This window comes from Oncorhynchus nerka, unplaced genomic scaffold (assembly GCF_034236695.1).
Source record: "Oncorhynchus nerka isolate Pitt River unplaced genomic scaffold, Oner_Uvic_2.0 unplaced_scaffold_1430, whole genome shotgun sequence".
Lineage (NCBI taxonomy): Eukaryota > Metazoa > Chordata > Actinopteri > Salmoniformes > Salmonidae > Oncorhynchus > Oncorhynchus nerka.
The window spans coordinates 64190-80757 of NW_027039890.1; the positions used below are offsets into that span (position 1 = coordinate 64190).

The 16568-nt window shown below is 39.6% G+C and overlaps 1 long non-coding RNA gene across 1 annotated transcript; it reads right to left on the reverse strand.

Annotated features, from left to right (window-relative positions):
- Positions 1–625: 625 nt before the first annotated feature.
- Positions 626–8370, reverse strand: LOC135568692 (uncharacterized). Its single transcript, XR_010462711.1, has 3 exons — positions 8278–8370; positions 2490–2723; positions 626–698 (listed from the first exon to the last, which is right to left on the reverse strand). It is a non-coding gene; the product is annotated as an uncharacterized LOC135568692 (long non-coding RNA).
- Between the last annotated feature and the right edge of the window lie 8198 nt (positions 8371–16568).

A 16568-nucleotide genomic window follows, 5' to 3' on the forward strand; every position in this document is an offset into this window, starting at 1 on the left:
CTTATCCTGCTTCTGACTCTCAAAGCCTTCTGGGAGTTCTGGACTAAGAATCCTCTTGAACATCTTCAGCTCGTTCTTCACAAATGTCATAATTTTCTCTTCAAGCAACTGAAATAAATAAAGTAAATAAGTTAAGCAAGAGAATAAATGCTTTCTCATCAACACATTAATGAATGATTGACAGATCAACTTTACTTGAGGTAAACAAAAACAAATGTACATAACAGGACCACATACACTGAATATGGAGGCCAGGTCTGTTTGATGACTCTGGGAAGACAGACCACTGAGAATCTCTGACTCTGATCTCTCCTGTTGGTTTCTGTGGACAAAACATGAGATTACATCTCCTCATCCAGGGAGTGCACACACACACACACACACACACATGCACACGCACACACGCACACACAGGGAGGAAATGTTGTGTTTGTTTAATATTGTTTTAGGACTATGAAAAATGGACAAAATGATTAGCCTATGGATTATGAAAACAACAACAATAAATGGGAAAATGGGAGGAGAAATGACTAGAGACAGTGTTATTTATCTCACTGACCATGACCCATGAGTTCTTCTTACCTTTGTTCAGTAGAAAAGTCTCCCTTTCTAAAGTTTATAGGTTTATCCATAGACCAGTCACTCTTCATGGACACACAGCTGGGAACAGGGAGGCTGGTCTCTCCTGCTTGATTGGGCTTCAACACAACAGAGACAAACATTACATCTCTCATCTACTCTGAGCTCAGATGGGGAAACATAAGAAGAGTTTCAAAATAGAACTGACTTCCATTTTTAGAAATGTTCATTTTTAATAACTTTTTTTTGTTTAATTTAGAACGCGAGCGTTGTAGTCAGTCTTCAGCCCCGCTAAATGGTGTCGTTACTCTGCCTTCTCCGGGGAAGAAACATGTTGAGGTAAATTTACTAACCGGGAGGGTTGAATGATGTCATTTATTAGAGGGCTGGAAGACGCACTCCGAGGTTGTTTACTCACAAGGATCAGATATTAAGATGATTTTTATAATGAATGTATACTGAGGTTGAGGTTCTGACTAGTGATTATTTACCCGGATGTTCAATGGTGAGTATTGAGGCGCTGAAAATAATATTCAAAAGTTCTGGTCCTTGGACACAGCTTAGGGTTTAAACACGACTAGCTAGGAAACAATGCTGCTGGGAGCTAGTGATGATGTAGTGGTAGCTAGGATAACTAGGATGCTGCTGGTAGAGTAGCTAACTAGCTTACCGAGCTGTACCGACTAGCTAGGATAACTAGGATGCTGCTGGTAGAGTAGCTAGCTAGCTTACCGAGCTGTACCGACTAGCTAGGATAACTAGGATGCTGCTGGTAGAGTAGCTAGCTAGCTTACCGAGCTGTACCGACTAGCTAGGATAACTAGGATAACTAGGATGCTGCTGGATAGATGCTGCTGGTAGCTAGCTAGCTTACCGAGCTGTACCGACTAGCTAGGATAACTAGGATGCTGCTGGTAAAGTAGCTAGCTAGCTTACCGAGCTGTACCGACTAGCTTGGTTAGTTAGCAGGTCGTTCGTCTGTCCCTCGTCTCGATGATGAATCCGGTGAACCCCAAAATATATATAACTTTTATTGATTTCATATTTTAAGGAAGTGATAGAAGCCTTTTTATAAGGAACCTTGTTTTCTAAACACGTTTTTCTTTTGATGATTTAATTATCTACATCATGTTATTTCAAGTTCTCCCTTTGGAGCGCAACATCATATTGTTAAAAAATACTCCTAAATTGGGGATGGATATAAATTGGGCAGTTGAAGGCGTCTAGGGTGTAATATGTGTTCGATGAAAATGAACATTGTATGAAACGTTGTAGGCAACATTATTGGAAGGGACTTGATGCCTACTATGCCAAAGATATTTAGAGTTGTTAAACGGGTGTGAAGAGAGTGCTGATGTAACAATTATATTGTCAATATTCTGCTGGTAACAACCATCACAATTGGTTAAAATATGCATTCCATTATATTAGTCAATAATTAAGAGAAGAGTGGTTGTGTCATGTAAAAATCCTATCAAATGTCTGACATTGCAACGAAACAGGGTGCCGTGGAACCCCTGCAGTACCTCCACAGACCCCGGATTGAGAACCCCTGCAGTACCTCCCCAGACCCCGGATTGAGAACCCCTGCAGTACCTCCACAGACCCCGGATTGAGAACCCCTGCAGTACCTCCCCAGACCCCCGGATTGAGAACCCCTGCAGTACCTCCACAGACCCCGGATTGAGAACCCTGCAGTACCTCCACAGACCCCGGATTGAGAACCCCTGCAGTACCTCCACAGACCCCGGATTGAGAACCCCTGCAGTACCTCCACAGACCCCGGATTGAGAACCCTGATTTAGCAGATGCTCTTATCCAGAGTGATTTACAGTAAGTGCATTCATCTTAAGATAGCTATTTATTTTGGAAATAAACTTTATAAATTATTCATAAAATTATCATCTTACCTCTTATCTTTGGTGTCATGTCCCTCAGAGAGATGAATTTTAGAGGCAGGGCCCCCCTCCTCTCTCTCCCCAGAGAGACTCATTTTAGAGGCAGGGCCCCCCTCCTCTCTCTCCCCAGAGAGACTCATTTTAGAGGCAGGGCCCCCCTCCTCTCTCTCCCCAGAGAGACTCATTTTAGAGGCAGGGCCCCCCTCCTCTCTCTTCCCAGAGAGACTCATTTTAGAGCACTGACCCCTAAACAGAGATCCAACATGTTGGTTGTGATTAACACAGTGACAACTAATTATTGTTCTCATGTATTCATTATCTCTTTGAAAAATAAAACATTTACTAACAGACATAGAAACAGCCAGGTGATTTAATGCATCACATGACCATGTAGTTGTGATATTTCATCTCCATGGTAACTGTCAATAATAATAATAAGTCACTGTTTGTTAAGGTAGTTCTAGACAGTGCCTCAACACAAGGCCATGTCTCACACTTATTTGTATTAATCAAAAGTGGCTATTTATTGTCTTTCAATCTGATCTTTTCTAAACGTATCTGAGAATATAGACAGAAGGGCTAAAACGGACATTATTGATCTGAGGGGGGAAATCATTGATTTCAGTTTCAACTGTTCTGCCTTGTTATTATTCAACCATACTGGTCATTTATGAACATTTGAACATCTTGGCCATGTTCTGTTATAATCTCCACCCGGCACAGCCAGAAGAGGACTGGCCACCCCACATATGCTCTCTCTAATTCTCTCTTTCTTTCTCTCTCTCGGAGGACCTGAGCCCTAGGACCATGCCCCAGGACTACCTGACGTGATGGCTCCTTGCTGTCCCCAGTCCACCTGACTGTGCTGCTGCTCCAGTTTCAACTGTTCTGCCTTATTATTATTCGACCATGCTGGTCATTTATGAACATTTGAACATCTTGGCCATGTTCTGTTATAATCTCCACCCGGCACAGCCAGAAGAGGACTGGCCACCCCACATAGCCTGGTTCCTTGAGGTTTCTTCCTAGGTTTTGGCCTTTCTAAGGAGTTTTTCCTAGCCACCGTGCTTCTACACCTGCATTGCTTGCTGTTTGAGGTTTTAGGCTGGGTTTCTGGTTATAATGTATAGTAGTGGGGTTGTTAGTGATATGTAGATGTTATATTATGCACTTTATAATGAGATATGAGCTGATGTATAGTAGTGGGGTTGTTAGTGAGGTTATATTATGTAAAGTAGACTAGGTTATAAATAAAGTGATATGTATTTGATTTGATTGATCCATTCAGAATATGGTTTTATTATGCAATAATGTATAGTAGTGGGTTGTTAGTGATATGTAGATGTTATATTATGTAAAGTGACTAGGTTATAATGTATAGTTTTGTTAGTGATATTATGTTATAATGTAGGCTAGGTTATAATGTATAGTAGTGGGGTTGTTAGTGATATGTAGATGTTATATTATGTAAAGTAGACTAGGTTATAATGTATAGTAGTGGGGTTGTTAGTGATATGTAGATGTTATATTATGTAAAGTAGACTAGGTTATAATGTATAGTAGTGGGGTTGTTAGTGATATGTAGATGTTATATTATGTAAAGTAGACTAGGTTATAATGTATAGTAGTGGGGTTGTTAGTGATATGTAGATGTTATATTATGTAAAGTAGACTAGGTTATAATGTATAGTAGTGGGGTTGTTAGTGATATGTAGATGTTATATTATGTAAAGTAGACTAGGTTATAATGTATAGTAGTGGGGTTGTTAGTGATATGTAGATGTTATATTATGTAAAGTAGACTTTATAATGTATAGTAGTGATATATGTAGATGTTATATTATGTAAAAGTAGACTAGGTTATAATGTATAGTAGTGGGGTTGTTAGTGATATGTAGATGTTATATTATGTAAAGTAGACTAGGTTATAATGTATAGTAGTGGGTTGTTAGTGATATGTAGATGTTATATTATGTAAAGTAGACTAGGTTTATAATGTATAGTAGTGGGGTTGTTAGTGATATGTAGATGTTATATTATGTAAAGTAGACTATAATGTATAGTAGTGGGGTTAGTGATATGTAGATATATTATGTAAAGAGACTAGTTATAATGTATAGTAGTGGGGTTGTTAGTGATATGTAGATTTTATATTATGTAAAGTAGACTAGGTTATAATGTATAGTAGTGGGGTTGTTAGTGATATGTAGATTTTATATTATGTAAAGTAGACTAGGTTATAATGTATAGTAGTGGGGTTAGTTAGTGATATGTAGATGTTATATTATGTAAAGTAGACTAGGTTATAATGTATAGTAGTGGGGTTGTTAGTGATATGTTTTTATATTATGTAAAGTAGACTAGGTTATAATGTATAGTAGTGGGGTTGTTAGTGATATGTAGATTTTATATTATGTAAAGTAGACTAGGTTATAATGTATACTAGCAGTTTGTTAGTGATATGCAGATGAAAGTCTATACCTCAGATATAGCATACATGTCATCGATGACCAGCCTAAACCTGTTCAGATCAGTTCACATAATGTTATAGTCCTACCAGTAGCAGGACAGAGAATCTACACTGTATATGCAAACATATGTGGACACCCCTTCAAATTAGTGGATTCTATTTCAGCCACACCAGTTGCTGACAGGTGTATAAAGTCGGACAGCCAGCCATGCAATTTCCATAAACAAACATTGGCAGTAGAATGACCTAACTGAAGATCTCAGTGCCTTTCAACGTGGCACCGTCATAGGATGCCACCTTTCCAACATGTCAGTTTGTCAAATATCTGCCCTGCTAGAGCTGCCCCGGTCAACTGTAAGTGCTATTATTGTGAAGTGGAAACGTCTCGAGCAACAACGGCTCAACAGTGAAGTGGTAGGCCACTCAAGCTCAGAGGACTGGCTCGCCAAGTGTGGAAGCACATAAAATGATCTGTCCTCGGTTGCAACACTCACTACCGAGTTCCAAACTGCAATGTCAGCAAAATAACTGTTCATCGGGAGCTTCATGAAATGGATTTCCATGGCCAAGCAGCCGCACACAAGATCACCTTGCGCAATGCCAAGCATCGGCTTGAGTGGTGTAGAGCTCGCTGCCATTGGACTCTGGAGCAGTGGAATCTGGGTTTGGTGGATGCCAGGAAAACGCTTCCTGTCCGAATGCATTGTGCCAACTGTAAAGTTTGGTGGCGGAGGAAAAATAGTCTTGGGCAGTTTGGGGAAGGCCCTTTCCAGTTTCAGCATGACAATATCCCGTGCACAAAGCGAGGTCCATACAGTAATGGCTTGTCGAGATCGGTGTGGAAGAACTTGACTGGCCTGCACAGAGCCCTGACCTCAACTCCATTGAACACCTTTGGGATGAATTGGAATGCCGACTGCGAGCCAGGCCCAATCACCCAACATCAGTGCCCGACCTCCCTAATGCTCTTGTGGCTGAACGGAAGCAAGTCCCCGCAGCAATGTTCCAACATCTAGTGGAAAGTCTTCCCAGAAGAGTGGAGGCTGTTATAGCAGCAAAGGGGGACCAACTCCATAGGAATGCCTATGATTTTGGAATGAGATGTTCGACTAGCAAGTGTCCACATACTTTTGGTCATGTAGTGTATATCACCTAATCTAAATCAAATCAAATGTTATTGGTCACAATGTCAGAGCGGCATAGACTAAAATACAGTAGAATAGTATAGAATACAGTATATACATATGATATGAGTAATACATAGACTAAGATACAGTAGAATAGAATAGAGTATATACATATGAGATGAGTAATACATAGACTAAGATACAGTAGAATAGTATACAGTATATACATATGAGATGAGTAATGCATAGACTAAGATACAGTAGAATAGAATAGAGTATATACATATGAGATGAGTAATGCATAGACTAAGATACAGTAGAATAGTATAGAATACAGTATATACATATGAGATTAGTAATGAATAGACTAAGATACAGTAGAATAGATTACAGTATATACATATGAGATGAGTAATGCATAGACTAAGATACAGTAGAATAGATTACAGTATATACATATGAGATGAGTAATGCATAGACTAAGATACAGTAGAATAGAATTTCCTTCAAATCAACACATTTATCTGTCTTCTAATGCAGTGGTGTAAAGTACTTCAGTAAAATACTTTAAAGTACTACTTCAGTAGTTTTTGTGGGTATCTGTCCTTTACTTTACTATTTATATTTTTGAACAACTTTTACTTTCACTTCACTACATTCATAAATAGAATGATGTACTTTTTACTCCGTATATTTTCCCTGACAGCCAAAGGTACTCATTACATTTTGAATGCTTAGCAGGACAGAAAATTGTCCAATTTGCACAATTATCAACAGAACATCGCTGGTCATCCCTAATGCCTCTGATCTGGAGGACTCACTAAACACAAATGCTTTGTTTTTAAATGGTGTCTGAGTGTTGGAGTGTGACCCTGGCTATCCATAAATTAAAATAACAAGAACATTGTGCAGTCTGGTTTTCTTAATATAAGGAGTTTTCAATTATTACAACTTTACTTTTACTTTTGATATTTAATTATATTTAAAACCAAATACTTCTAGACTTTTCCTGAAGTAGTATTTTACTGGGTGACTTTCACTTTTACTTGAGTCATTTTCTATTAAGGAATCTTTACTTTTACTCCAGTTTGAGAACTGAGTTCTGTTTCCACCACTGTTCTAACGTTCCATATGAGACACAGTTTCAACAGACATTCTGGAACTGAGTTCTGTTTCCACCACTGTTCTAACGTTCCATATGAGACACAGTTTCAACAGACATTCTGGAACTGAGTTCTGTTTCCACCACTGTTCTAACGTTCCATGTGAGACACAGTTTCAACAGACATTCTGGAACTGAGTTCTGTTTCCACCACTGTTCTAACGTTCCATATGAGACACAGTTTCAACAGACATTCTGGAACTGAGTTCTGTTTCCACCACTGTTCTAACGTTCCATATGAGACACAGTTTCAACAGACATTCTGGAACTGAGTTCTGTTTCCACCACTGTTCTAACGTTCCATATGAGACACAGTTTCAACAGACATTCTGGAACTGCGTCAGCTACAAAATTACTTTCCATTTCATATCAGGAAATAAAGTAACGGTCACTGGGGAATTAGTTGTGCATTGCCCGGCTCCCCGGGGAGCAGAGTTTAAGCATTTTAGACCATTCCATTGGTCCATAAATTATATGTCCACTCAGCTGTAGCACCGGGCCATGCAAAACGATACTCCCACTGTCGCGCAGGGCACTGAGACACTGAGTTCTAAAACCCAGACGCGTTTCTTCAAGACATCTCTCTTACATTATTTTTGATAAACATTAATTTACTCGAAACCAAGTTTAGCTGTGTTTTTTCTCCAAGATGTGAGTTACTGTAGGACTTTAATAATTGTAAGCAGTCCTACAAACCCAAAGGGTTTTCATTTGAGAATGTTCATTTGTTTGCCTCGAATATTAAATTATTTTAAAATATGTGATGATTAGTTGAATCAGGAGTGTAAGTGCTGGTAAGAACAAAAGGATTCAGAAACCCTGAGATAAACATAAAATCATATAATTGAAAAGCTCTTCCACCATCTTTACCAGACGTTTTACTGATAACATGTCGGCCTACTGATTAGTTTACACTTTGAAATCTGCTGTCTGTCAGCAACTCAGCTCAAGTAGCAGTTCTACTAAATAGTAATATCTCATTCCAGGTATTAATTATCTTATTCTGTCCATTAGAATAGATTATTGTTCAGAAATACTTACTTTATTTTTCAATAATCTCCATATAGTCTTTTCTGCTCTGTCGTCTCAAAATGGATCCTGAACAAAAGAACAACTTTACTTTCAGTTTCAGCTCAGCCGTGTTGTATTGGTATCTGTATTGGTATCTTCCACTAGATGGCAGTAAACACCTGCTGTAACTAGACTTTACAACTATGTGTTCTGTTTCATAAAGGCAGTGTCCCAGAAGAGGAGCGTTGCTCTAGGATCAGCTCCTCCTGTCCATCTAATCTGATTCATTATGATCTAGGATCAGGTCCACCTCTCCATCTAATCTGATTCATTACTATCTAGGATCAGCTCCCCCTCTCCATCTAATCTGATTCATTATGATCTAGGATCAGGTCTCCCCCTCTCCATGTAATCTGATTCATTGTGATCTAGGATCAGGTCCCCCTCTCCATGTAATCTGATTCATTATGATGTAGGATCAGGTCCCCCCTCTCCATGTAATCTGATTAATTATGATCTAGGATCAGGTCCCCCCTCTCCATGTAATCTGATTCATTATGATCTAGGATCAGGTCTCCCTCTCCATGTAATCTGATTCATTATGATCTAGGATCAGGTCCCCCCTCTCCATGTAATCTGATTCATTATGATCTAGGATCAGCTCCTCCTGTCCATCTAATCTGATTCATTATGATCTAGGATCAGGTCCACCTCTCCATCTAATCTGATTCATTATGATCTAGGATCAGGTCCCCCTCTCCATGTAATCTGATTAATTATGATCTAGGATCAGGTCCCCCCTCTCCATTTAATCTGATTAATTATGATCTAGGATCAGGTCCCCCCTCTCCATGTAATCTGATTCATTATGATCTAGGATCAGGTCTCCCTCTCCATGTAATCTGATTCATTATGATCTAGGATCAGGTCCCCCCTCTCCATGTAATCTGATTCATTATGATCTAGGATCAGGTCCCCCTCTCCATGTAATCTGATTCATTATGATCTAGGATCAGGTCCTCCTCTCCATGTAATCTGATTCATTATGATCTAGGATCAGGTCCCCTCTCCATGTAATCTGATTCATTATGATCTAGGATCAGGTCCCCCCTCTCCATGTAATCTGATTCATTATGATCTAGGATCAGGTCCCCCTCTCCATCTAGTCTGATTCATTATGATCTAGGATCAGGTCCCCCCTCTCCATGTAATCTGATTCATTATGATCTAGGATCAGGTCCCCCCTCTCCATGTAATCTGATTCATTATGATCTAGGATCAGGTCCCCCTCTCCATGTAATCTGATTCATTATGATCTAGGATCAGGTCCCCCCTCTCCATGTAATCTTATTCATTATGATCTAGGATCAGGTCCCCCACTACTGGATCAGAGAGTCTACTAAATGACTCACTACTGGATCAGAGCGTCTGCTAAATGACTCATTACTGGATCAGAGCGTCTGCTAAATGACTCATTACTGGATCAGAGAGTGTGCTAAATGACTCACTACTGGATCAGAGGGCCTGCTAAATGACTCACTACTGGATCAGAGCGTCTGCTAAAATACTCACTACTGGATCAGAGCGTCTGCTAAATGACTCATTACTGGATCAGAGCGTCTGCTAAATGACTCATTACTGGATCAGAGCGTCTGCTAAATGACTCACTACTGGATCAGAGCGCCTGCTAAATTACTCACTACTGGATCAGACCGTCTGCTAAATGACTCACTACTGGATCAGAGCGTCTGCTAAATGATTCACTGCTGGATCAGAGCGCCTGCTAAATGACTCATTACTGGATCAGAGAGTCTGCTAAATGACTCACTACTGGATCAGAGCGTCTGCTAAATGATTCACTGCTGGATCAGAGCGCCTGCTAAATGACTCACTACTGGATCAGAGTTGTTGATCCATCCTCAGTGTTCTCCTATCACAGCTATTAAACTCTGTAACTGTTTTTAAGTCACCATTGGCCTCATGCTGAAATCAATGAGAGGTTTCCTTCCTCTCCGGCAACTAAGTTAGGAAGACGCCTGTATCTTTGTAGTGACTGGGTGTATTGATTCACCATCCAAAGTGTAATTAATAATAACTTCACCAGGCTCAAAATCATATTCAATGTCTGCTTTTGTTTTCCCATCTACCAATAAGTGCCCTTCTTTGTGAGGCATGGAGATGGAGATAGGAATTTGGACTTGTGGTTTTACTTAATTCTCCGTACTGGCTAATGATTATAAATCTGATTCTGAACTAATCATTAATTCATACATTGCGCCCTGACCTGAGAGGATGGAAGTTCAATATGTAGCTAGATGTAGACGGCTAATGTTTAATAGTTAACTAGCGAAAGTTGCGAACCAAGCTTTTTAGCCAAGTAGCCGAGGACATAAAATAAAGGTATGTACAGTATTTATTGACTTGTTAATTGTTTACTCCATGTGTAACTCTGTGTTGTCTGATCACTCTGCTATGCTTTAACTTGGCCTCGCAGTTGCAAATGAGAACTTGTTCTCAACTAGCCTACCTGGTTAAATAAAGGTGTTCTCAACTAGCCTACCTGGTTAAATAAAGGTTTCTCAACTAGCCTACCTGGTTAAATAAAGGTGTTCTCAACTAGCCTACCTGGTTAAATAAAGGTGTTCTCAACTAGCCTACCTGGTTAAATAAAGGTGAAATAAAAATATAACAAATGAAACAGTATGACAGGGTGATAGACCGTTTTGTTCTTCTGGAATTTCGTTGCTGAAGAGAATCTCTTCTGTCACTCTGTTTTGGTTCATGTAGGTGACTGTGACAGGGTGCCATCTCTTCTCTCACTCTGTTTTGGTTCATGCAGGTGACTGTGACAGGGTGCCATCTCTTCTCTCACTCTGTTTTGGTTCATGCAGGTGACTGTGACAGGGTGCTATCTCTTCTCTCACTCTGTTTTGGTTCATGCAGGTGACTGTGACAGGGTGCTATCTCTTCTCTCACTCTGTTTTGGTTCATGCAGGTGACTGTGACAGGGTGCTATCTCTTCTCTCACTCTGTTTTGGTTCATGCAGGTGACTGTGACAGGGTGCCATCTCTTCTCTCACTCTGTTTTGGTTCATGCAGGTGACTGTGACAGGGTGCTATCTCTTCTGTCACTCTGTTTTGGTTCATGCAGGTGACTGTGACAGGATGCTATCTCTTCTCTCACTCTGTTTTGGTTCATGCAGGTGACTGTGACAGGGTGCTATCTCTTCTCTCACTCTGTTTTGGTTCATGCAGGTGACTGTGACAGGGTGCTATCTCTTCTCTCACTCTGTTTTGGTTCATGCAGGTGACTGTGACAGGTGCTATCTCTTCTCTCACTCTGTTTTGGTTCATGCAGGTGACTGTGACAGGGTGCTATCTCTTCTCTCACTCTGTTTTGGTCCATGCAGGTGACTGTGACAGGGTGCTATCTCTTCTCTACTGTGGTGCATTGAGGTCGTTTAAACCTCTCCAGTTAACTAAATGATTCATTTAAGTTTGACTTCAAGTGTCCGTGTGTTGAATTTCAACATCAACAACAAGTAGAGAAATCTGCTGAACACACACACACACGCATGCACACACACACACACACACACACACACACACACACACACACACACACACACACACACACACACACACACACACACACACACACACATACATCAGAACCATGGACTGCCACATATGTAGCTTACGTTGATGAGACTAAATAGTTGTTGGTATCTTTTAGATGTCTGTTAAATGCAATATGTGTTGTGGACTCCACCGGACAGACTCTCTGATTTAGTGATGAAACAAAGGTGTGGTTGAATTGCATCTGCCACTGTGTCTTCTTATTGTCTGGGCCTTAGGCTTATATATCATGGTTGCAAAGCATATGAACTAGCAGGTTATAGAGCAAACAATGCAATTATCACAACACATGTGTTGTACCATGTCTTCCCCAGTGATATTACCCACTATTATCACAACACATGTGTTGTACCATGTCTTCCCCAGTGATATTACCCACTATATTACCCACTATTATCACAACACATGTGGTGTAACATGTCTTCCCCAGTGATATTACCCACTATATTACCCACTATTATCACAACACATGTGGTGTAACATGTCTTCCCCAGTGATATTACCCACTATATTACCCACTATTATCACAACACATGTGTTGTAACATGTCTTCCCCAGTGATATTACCCACTATATTACCCACTATTATCACAACACATGTGTTGTAACATGTCTTCCCAGTGATATTACCCACTATATTACCCACTATTATCACAACACATGTGTTGTACCATGTCTTCCCCAGTGATATTACCCACTATATTACCCACTATTATCACAACACATGTGTTGTAACATGTCTTCCCCAGTGATATTACCCACTATTATCACAACACATGTGTTGTAACATGTCTTCCCCAGTGATATTACCCACTATATTACCCACTATTATCACAACACATGTGTTGTACCATGTCTTCCCCAGTGATATTACCCACTATTATAACAACACATGTGTTGTACCATGTCTTCCCCAGTGATATTACCCAGGCACCACTGCAGCACCACTGCAGCACCACTGCTGATTATTTTGTTACATTAGAAGTGTCCATCCAAAAGGCTCAAGTGTTTCTACAATTCCCTCTAACACCTCCACTGTGGGGCTCTATAAAACTATTGGAACAATTTCCCTGTTTGACCGCTAGGTGTTATGGGTATTATGACACCTCCACTGTGGGGCTCTATAAAACTATTGGAACAATTTCCCTGTTTGACCGCTAGGTGTTATGGGTATTATGACACCTCCACTGTGGGGCTCTATAAAACTATTGGAACCATTTCCCTGTTTGACCGCTAGGTGTTATGGGTATTATAACACCTCCACTGTGGGGCTCTATAAAACTATTGGAAACATTTCCCTGTTTGACCGCTAGGTGTTATGGGTACTATAACACCTCCACTGTGGGGCTCTATAAACTATTGGAAACATTTCCCTGTTTGACCGCTAGGTGTTATGGGTACTATGACACCTCCACTGTGGGGCTCTATAAAACTATTGGCACCATTTCCCTGTTTGACCGCTAGGTGTTATGGGTACTATAACACCTCCACTGTGGGGCTCTATAAACTATTGGAAACATTTCCCTGTTTGACCGCTAGGTGTTATGGGTACTATAACACCTCCACTGTGGGGCTCTATAAACTATTGGAAACATTTCCCTGTTTGACCGCTAGGTGTTATGGGTATTATGACACCTCCACTGTGGGGCTCTATAAAACTATTGGAACCATTTCCCTGTTTGAGCGCTAGGTGTTATGGGTATTATGACACTTCCACTGTGGGGCTCTATAAAACTATTGGAACCATTTCCCTGTTTGACCGCTGGGTGTTATGGGTATTATGACACTTCCACTGTGGGGCTCTATAAAACTATTGGAACCATTTCCCTGTTTGAGCGCTAGGTGTTATGGGTATTATGACACCTCCACTGTGGGGCTCTATAAAACTATTGGAACCATTTCCCTGTTTGACCGCTAGGTGTTATGGGTATTATGACACCTCCACTGTGGGGCTCTATAGATCAAATTAAACTTGAGAATCTAGAGAATGTAACAATATTCGCTGTGATGTAACAATATCCGCTGTGATGTAACAATATTCGCTGTGATGTTCAGCCCCCAAAATGAAAATAAATACTAAATCATTTCATAGAATTGAACTAAGACCACTTTCTCTTTGGTCACAGATGGACAACATCACTTAGTGTTTCCAGCTGAAGATGTGATGAATCTGCACACATTTGAATGGTGTCTCTGCACCGCTCAGTTGACGTTTAGGGGAAAGTATCAGACACTCAAATCTATGAATCTTAGAACAGTAATATTTTACACATGAAGGTACCAAGAAGACTTCATTTCTGATGAAAAAACACAAATGTGAAAAAATTATGGATATAAACTCTTCATAAATTCTTAAACAAAATTGTAATCTCACCTCTTAGCTTTGGTGTCATGTTCCCCAGAGACTCATTTTCGAGGCATGGCCGCCCTCCTCTCTCTCCCCAGAGAGACTCATTTTCAGGGCAATGACCCCTAAACAGAGATCCAACATGTCATTGAACTATAATACATGAATAAATATACAAATTGTAAAATATCCACAATATACGAATATATGAACAATATGTTTTTTTTTCATTTCATTGACTACACCCAGTTAGCTATATGAACAACCTGTTATTGAATGTGACTTGACTACACCCAGTTAGCTATATGAACAACATGTTATTGAATGTGACTTGACTACACCCAGTTAGCTATATGAACAACATGTTATTGAATGTGACTTGCCTATGCCCCAGTTAGCGCCATTTTGTATGATTGAACTGTCACGTAGCTGTCCCAGGTGAAATGGACTGTTACATCTGAGTGTTTTACTGTCATTCACTAAACTAAAATTACACCATACATTTAATTTCTCTTCACACTTTACAATAATCCCTGGGAAAAGTCTTACCTTGTAGCCTGAATTCACAACCAGAAGATGTCAAGTCATTGAAATATTTTCGGTTCTGCTGAGAGAGCACCTTTCTGATGACAAGTGGCTCTGTATCTTCAACTTTCTACCAACATCCTACATGAATAATCCCTGGTAGGATTCTTACCTTGCAGCCTGAATTCAAAACCAGAACATGTCAAGTCAGTGAGAGTTTCCTTTGTGTTGAGAATGAAACCTTGGGAACCGTTTATTCACCTCCCCAATGTCAGGAAACTTTGTGTAATTTTTGTTACTGATTAATTTAGGACTCCATCATTTCTGTTAAAGTTTAGTAGCTCTGACCCCATGTCAGCATCATCAGAAACCCAGTTTAACCTGTTTACCAGAAAATCCTTGTGTTTCCAATAACATCGCTGTGTAGCTACTGCTTTCCTGCAGTCAGATTACCTAGTGACCTCATGGTGGAATGTTATTCATATTGTACCATTATTACCTAGTGACCTCATGGTGGAATGTTATTCATATTGTATCATTATTACCTAGTGACCTCATGGTGGAATGTTATTCATATTGTATCATTATTACCTAGTGACCTCATGGTGGAATGTTATTCATATTGTACCATTATTACCTAGTGACCTCATGGTGGAATGTTATTCATATTGTATCATTATTACCTAGTGACCTCATGGTGGAATGTTATTCATATTGTACCATTATTACCTAGTGACCTCATGGTGGAATATTATTCATATTGTATCATTATTACCTAGTGACCTCATGGTGGAATGTTATTCATATTGTACCATTATTACCTAGTGACCTCATGGTGGAATGTTATTCATATTGTATCATTATTACCTAGTGACCTCATGGTGGAATGTTATTCATATTGTACCATTACTACCTAGTGACCTCATGGTGGAATGTTATTCATATTGTATCATTATTACCTAGTGACCTCATGGTGGAATGTTATTCATATTTTACCATTATTACCTAGTGACCTCATGGTGGAATGTTATTCATATTGTATCATTATTACCTAGTGACCTCATGGTGGAATGTTATTCATATTGTATCATTATTACCTAGTGACCTCATGGTGGAATGTTTTTCATATTGTATCATTATTACCTAGTGACCTCATGGTGGAATGTTATTCATATTGTATCATTATTACCTAGTGACCTCATGGTGGAATGTTATTCATATTGTATCATTATTACCTAGTGACCTCATGGTGGAATGTTATTCATATTGTATCATTATTACCTAGTGACCTCATGGTGGAATGTTATTCATATTGTATCATTATTACCTAGTGACCTCATGGTGGAATGTTATTCATATTGTATCATTATTACCTAGTGACCTCATGGTGGAATGTTATTCATATTGTATCATTATTACCTAGTGACCTCATGGTGGAATGTTATTCATATTTTTTATAATTAATAAACATTAATAGTTTTTTAACGCCGAAAATCCGGTGTTTCTCTGCCAAATGGTTTTGTTATATTTCAGTCATCTGTGATGTATATAAAGTGAATATTTTGGGATGCAACTCAACATGAAATATATTTCAGTCTTCTATGATGTATATAAAGTGTAATATTGGGATGCAACTCAACATGGAATCCATTTCAACTCCATATCTGACATGGTACCGGTGTCTTCTTTCTTTAAGCCCAGAACCGTGTGTTTAAAACTTCCAACAAACACTGTGTGACCCTGATTCAGACCACTGCATTTCAAGGTTAATCATTAATAACAACACCGTATGAACAACTAGCAGTTTCCA